This window comes from Microtus pennsylvanicus, chromosome 5, assembly GCF_037038515.1.
Source record: "Microtus pennsylvanicus isolate mMicPen1 chromosome 5, mMicPen1.hap1, whole genome shotgun sequence".
Classification (NCBI taxonomy): Eukaryota; Metazoa; Chordata; class Mammalia; order Rodentia; family Cricetidae; genus Microtus; species Microtus pennsylvanicus.
In genome coordinates, this window is record NC_134583.1 from 86,884,405 (window position 1) to 86,891,549 (window position 7,145).

General features: G+C 45.0%; 1 pseudogene; it reads left to right on the forward strand.

Moving 5' to 3' along the window:
• The first annotated feature begins 4,557 nt into the window (after positions 1–4,557).
• Positions 4,558–6,718, forward strand: LOC142851369 (pyruvate dehydrogenase [acetyl-transferring]-phosphatase 2, mitochondrial-like; annotated as a pseudogene).
• Positions 6,719–7,145: the final 427 nt, after the last annotated feature.

Here is a 7,145-nt window from a genome sequence, read left to right on the forward strand (position 1 = left end):
TCTTGGGATGGAACTTCCACCAGAACAATAGGGTGAATTGTTGAGTCTATTTTGAGCAACTGCTAGTCTCAAATATTTTACATTGCTATGGATTTTGTATATTGATGCAAATTTAAGGTTATTTTTGTTATACTGCATATTTGTTTCTATTCTTGCTTAAGGTACTATACCTACGCAGTACACTTAAAAATATAAACCTTTAGTCAGCACACGCCTTTAATGCTAGCACTTGGGAGGCAAAAGAATACAGATCTCTGAGAGTTTGAGGCCATCGTGATCTACAAAGTGTATCCAGGACAGATAGGACTGTTACACAGAGAAATTCTGTCTTGAGAAATCCAATTAAAAAAAGCTTTTAGTCCTTGAAAATTATTTAGGATAATAAAGAAATACAGGATAATAGTTATTCATCTATACTTATAGTCATGTTAGGTATGTTTTCAAGATCATACAGAGATATATTTTAAATAGGTGATCTTCAAACACTTCAAAGACCTCCCAAATATGTAATTTTTTTTTTTTGGTTTTTCGAGACAGGGTTTCTCTGTAGCTTTTGGTTCCTGTCCTGGAACTAGCTCTTGTAGACCAGGCTGGCCTCGAACTCACAGAGATCCGCCTGCCTCTGCCTCCCGAGTGCTGGGATTAAAGGCGTGCGCCACCACCGCCCAACCTGGCTATTTTAAATTACATGTGTGTGTTCATATATTGCGCATGCATATGTGCACATGACTAAAAGTGACCTTGAGTCCAGAAGGGAACATCAGATCCATCGGGACTGGAGTTATAGGTTGTTGTGAGCTGCCATGCTGGCTCTGGGAATTGAATCCAGGTCCTTCGGGAGAGCAGCCAGTGCTGTTAACGGCTGAGCCATCTCTCCAGCTCTGATTTTTCTTAAGGAACTCATTTGAAGTGGGAAGACTAACCTTTAATCCAGATTTTTGAGGTGGGAAGAGCCATCTTAAAACAGGGTTATACCTTCTGGTGGCATCTTATGTAACGGACATGAAAAAGGAAGCTTTTACTCTTTGCCTGCTTGCTTTCATCTTGAAAGTTCATTCCTTCACTGGTTTACAGCCTTCGTCCTTGGGGTTCTGGTGTGTGCTAAAGACCAGCTGAGACATTTAGTCTCATGGACTGAACAACTACTGGATTCTTGGACTTTCCATTGGTAGACAGCCATTGTTGAACTAGCTGGACCACAGTCTGTAAGCCACTCTAATGAATAAATGAATGAATAAATAAATAACTACACATATACACAAATCATACATACACACATAAATATATACACATTTACATACAAGCATGTATACACATGCATGCTCACACATTCATACAATCACACATATAACACATGCATACATGCGCACATACAAACATATACACAGACACACATACACACAGCACACTTATACACATACACACACAATAGTTTCTAATTTCCATCCTGATGGTTTTAAATTATCCACTACTTAAAGAAATGTCACTTAGCCTCCAAAAATTTGGAGAATTTATAGAAATGCTTCTTTTTTCTAGTTTAATGCACTGTAATGAGAGAATGATTTTTTGTTCATTTGTTTCAAGATAGGCTGTCCTAGAATGTGCTCTGTTGACCAGGCTGGCCTCGAGCTCACAGAGATCCACCTGCCTCTGTCTCCCAAGTGCTGGAATTAAAGGCATGCGCCACCACTGTCTGGCAAGAAGGAATATTTATTTATTTATTAAAGATTTCTGCCTCCTCCCCGCCACCGCCTCCCATTTCCCTCCCCCCCCAATCAAGACCCCCTCCCTCATCAGCCCGAAGAGCAATCAGGGTTTCCTGCCCTGTGGGAAGTCCAAGGACCACCCACCTCCATCCAGGTCTAGTAAGGTGAGCATCCAAACTGCCTAGGTTCCCACAAAGCCAGTGCGTGCAGTAGGATCAAAAACCCATTGCCATTGTTCTTGAGTTCTCAGTAGTCCTCATTGTCCGCTATGTTCAGCGAGTCCAGTTTTATCCCATGCTTTTTCAGACCCAGGCCAGCTGGCCTTGGTGAGTTCCCGATAGAACATCCCCATTGCCTCAGTGTGTGGGTGCACCCCTGGCGGTCCTGAGTTCCTTGCTCGTGCTCTCTCTCCTTCTGCTTCTGATTTGGACCTTGAGATTTCTGTCCGGTGCTCCAATGTGGGTCTCTGTCTTCTTTCATCACCTGATGAAGGTGATTCAGGAGGATGTCTATATGTTTTTCTTTGGGTTCACCTTCTTATTTAGCTTCTCTAGGATCGCGAATTATAGGCTCAATGTCCTTTATTTATGGCTAGAGACCAAATATGAGTGAGTACATCCCATGTTCCTCTTTTTGGGTCTGGCTTACCTCACTCAGGATAGTGTTTTCTATTTCCATCCATTTGCATGCAAAATTCAAGAAGTCATTGTTTTTTAGTGCTGAGTAGTACTCTAATATGTATATATTCCATACTTTCTTTATCCATTCTTCCATTGAAGGGCATCTAGGTTGTTTCCAGGTTCTGGCTATTACAAACAATGCTGCTATGAACATAGTTGAGCATATACTTTTGTTGTATGATAGGGCCTCTCTTGGGTATATTCCCAAGAGTGGTATTGCTAGGTTGATCCTGAATTTCCTGAAAAACCGCCACACTGCTTTCCAAAGTGGTTGCACAAGTTTGCATTCCCACCAGCAATGGATGAGTGTACCCCTTTCTCCACAACCTCTCCAGCAAAGGCTATCATTGGTGTTTTTTATTTTAGCCATTCTGACAGGTGTAAGATGGTATCTTAAAGTTGTCTTGATTTGCATTTCTCTGATCGCTAAGGAAGTTGAGTATGATCTTAAGTGTCTTTTGGCCATTTGAACTTCTTCTGTTGAGAATTCTCTGTTCAGCTCAGTGTCCCATTTTATAATTGGGAAGAAGAAATCTTTTTAAATTTGTTGCTGTCTCCTTGATAGTTGAATTGTTCACGTATGTAACTTTTCTAGAGAAGTTGGTTCTATCAAGCTGTTTGGCAGTGGTAGCCACATCTTTATCCATACTGGGCCTCTAACAGCTGGTTTATCTGCTAATGAGAAGGGGGTGTAAAGTCTACTGCTAAAGTCATGGTTATTCGTTTCTTCTAGTTCTTTCTTTTTTTTAATTGGTTTTTCAAGACAGGGTTTCTCTGTGTAGTCCTGGCTGTCCTGGAACTTGCTCTGTAGCCCAGGCTGGCCTCGAACTCATAGAGCTCCATCTGCCTCTGCCTCCTGAGTACTGGGGTTAAAGTCGTGTTCCACCACTGCTGTCCAGCCTCCTCGTTCTGTCTGTCCTTGCATTCTTTTTGTCTTTGCTGTTTCTAGTCATTGTGCGTGTCTGTCGTGGGAGGGTATAAGCAAGTGAGTCTGTGCGGCCAGAGGCGTTGAATCCCTGAAGCTGTGCTCACAGGAGTTGGGAGTCACCTGATGTTGGTGCTGGAAACTGAACTTAGGTTCTTCAGGAGGGCAGTGCGTTTTCTTAACTACGGACCATATCTTCAGCATATGTATGTATGCATGTATGTGTATGTATGTATGAATGCATGCATGCATGTATGTATGTTTTTTTTATTTCCACCTGTTTATTGGGGACAATGGGGGCAGGGCCTCTTCCACCTGTGGAAGTATTCACACATTCTTCAGCCATTCCAGGCCTGGGCCCCGGAGGTCCCGGGAGTGGCTGGCACATCAGGCACGTTGCCATTATCTCTCACAGGCACGGAGTAATTGTAGGGTGTGGCTGGTTTGATCATGGGGGCACACTTGGTGTCAAGGCATAATTATAGTGAGGTTCCCAGGGGCGGTGGACACCATAAGCACTGGTTCCTTTGCCCAGGCATTTCTGAGAAAGCAGGAGAATGTCCCATCTATCTTGGTCTCTCAGATCCTATGTTTTTAAACAACAGGGTCTCAACATGTAGCCCTGGCTGGCCTGGAACTCACAGAGATCTGCCTGTCTGCCCCGAATGCTGCAGTGAAAAGGGTATGTGTCACACCCAGACACTTGTATGTATTTTGAAGTTTGTTATGTTCTCTCAATAAGTCAGCTTTTTCACACCCGGTCACCCGGTCACACTCTTTACCCTAACATGTACTTGGTCTAATATTAAAATATCCATTGTAGATCTTTTGACAAATGCTAATATGGTTTGTTCTTTTTCCATTTTATCTTTAACCAATTTGGTTTTCATATTTAAAGTTCATTTCTTACATAGTATACAGGTAGGTCATTTACAAATATTTATGGATTTCTGTTTTGTGTGTATGGATGTTTTGTCCGCACATATGGCTAAGAATTGTTTGTGTGCAGTGCCTTCAGAGGCCAGAAAAAGCCACTGGGTCTCACAAATATTTACAGACATTTATGAGCTGCCGTGTGGGTGCTGAGAATCAATCCCAGGTCCTCTGTCAGAACAACCAATGCTCCCTGGGTCACTTTAAAGAATACACTTTAGACTGAGGGTATATCTGTTGCTCTGGTCCTCTGCCTTTCCCAAGCAACCAACGAGCTGAAAACAACCACTCCACATGCCAGCATAGCTTCCGAATGTCAAGTACGGTGTCCTACTGGATGTTCAACTCTGCAAGGAACCGAATTGCTATATTACAAGGAGGTAGACGCTTATACTCAAGGGGTGCCTCAAATAGGAGTCAACTGAAATGGAGGCTTTCATCTCCACTGTCGTTGACTCTAAAGACCAGTATTCTATGTGGTAGCTTTGCTCTGCAGAAAGCCTACGGGCACACATCAACTGAGGAAGAGGATTTCCACCTACAGCTTAGCCCTGAACAGGTCAATGACATGCTTCGAGCTGGCCTCTTCTCTCTCTCTCTTTTTTTTAATATTTATTTATTTATTATGTATACAATATTCTGTCTGTGTGTATATCTGCAGGCCAGAAGAGGGCACCAGACCTCAGATGGTTGTGAGCCACCATGTGGTTGCTGGGAATTGAACTCAGGACCTTTGGAAGAGCAGGCAATGCTCTTAACCACTGAGCCATCTCTCCAGCCCTCTCACAAGGTTCTTGATTCCAACACTGGAGTTCCACATTCAGTGTTAAGGTTTGAGAGCAACCAGCTGGCTGCCAATTCCCCAGTGGAGGATGTTAAGTATTTTTTTGAGTTGAACCTCTCCGCTGACACAAATCAGTCTGAATTAAAAGATGACCATGTTTAATAGATGATAATACTCCTGGGTGGCCCCAGGAAAACATGGAGAGGGGAAGAGAGAGAAGGGGAGACCATGGGAAACCTGGAGATCATGTGTTCATTCTCTGGGGGGGGGTCAGTTTAAATAGCCTGTGGGAGTGGTCTTGATCCACCCTGGGGAGGGGGTCACTGTTTGGCGGGCTTTCTCAGAGGTGGAGTTTGGACTGAGGCAACTCTCAGGGGAGAGAGCTTATGGCAGAGGCTGGCATGAAGCCCCTAGCTGAATATTCCAGACTTTTTGTGTAAAGGGAGCCGAGGTGACGTTTCCGACCAAACAGAGGACCAACAAGGTGTAGCTTCCCGCATGTAAACCAACAGACTGATGACTAGGCATTTTTGATGGCCATGGTGGCCATGCATGTGCCCAAGCGGTGAGTGAGGGGCTCTTCTACTACACGGCAGTGTCCCTGATGTCCCACCAAACCTCAGAGCAGACGGAGGATGCATTGGAAAACGGGAAGCCTTTGCTGCCTATCCTTTATGGCTCAAGCATCCTGGGGATAGTATTTATAAGGATGCCACCTCCGTACACCTGGACCACCTCTGAGACTATTGGCAGGAACTTCTTGACTTGCATATGGAAATGGGGTTGAGCATTGAAGAAGCATTGATGTACTCCTTCCAGAGACTGGATTCGGACATCTCACTAGAAGCTCAGGCTCCCCTGGAAGACTTATCCCTCCAGGTTGCTTTTTCTGGTGCAACAGCTTGCATGGCCCCAGCATGTAGTAAATGCTGGTTACTGCCGGGCTATCCTTGGTGTCCAGAAGACAATCGTGTGTGGTCCTGTTTACCTCTTACCTGTGACCACAATGCTTGGAATGAGGCTGAGCTATCCCTGCTTAAGAGAGAACACCCTGAGTCTGAGAACATGATATCATCATAGATGACAGGCTGCTGGGTGTCCTCACACCCTGCAGGGCTTTTGGGGATGTCCGGCTCAAGTGGAGTAAAGAGTTTCTGCGTAGTGTCCTAGGGAGTCCCTCAGCATCTACCAGTTCACACTGCCCCACTACTACACCCCACCCTGTCTGACTGCCAAGCCTGAGGGCCCCAAGGTGAGTTCCTTGTGCTGGCCTCAGATGGTCTGTGGGACAAGCCGGGCAATGAGGATGTGGTAAGACTGGTGGTGGGCACCTGTCCAAGGGTGGTTGCCATAGCCGCACCTGAACCAAAGACGGGCCAACCTGGGGCTCATGCAGAGTCTGCTGCTGCAGAGGAAAACCAGTGATCTCCATATAGCTGACCAAAATGCAGCTGCGCATCTGCTCAGACACGCCATCGGGAGCAACAAGTATGGGGAGATGGAGCCAGAGGGACTGGCCGCCATGCTGATGTTACCAGGAGATGTAACCAGGATGTATCAGGATGATATCACTGTCATGGTGGTGGTTTTTAACTCAGAGTCGACTGATACATACTATAAGGAGAGTCTCACCCTGTTGCCAAGGCTAACACAAATACTCTTTAAAACATTTTCACTTAGTCCTAAGTAGCAATTCAAACCTTATTAAAGAATAGGCAGATACATTTTGCTGAGTAATTGACTAACAAGGTAAGGAAACCCAGCCTCAGTGAAAAAGCATTGACTGAGATTTTGTCCCTATGTGCACTGGTCAATTCTTCTATGCAGCAGACGGAGAATAAAGACTAAAACTGGTTTAGAAAAAAAAAAACACTTTATCCAGCTAAGCAGTGGTGGTGCATGCCTTTAATCTCAGCACTCAGGAGGGCAGAGGCAGGTGGATCTCTGTAAGTTCGAGGTCAGTCTATTCTACAGAGTGAGTTCAAGGACAGCCTGGGATATCACACAGGAAAACCCTGTCTTGAAAAAGCAAAACCATGCCGGGCAATGGTGGCGCACGCCTTTAGTCCCAGCACTCGGGAGGCAGAGGCAGGCGGATCTCTGTGAGTTCGAGCCCA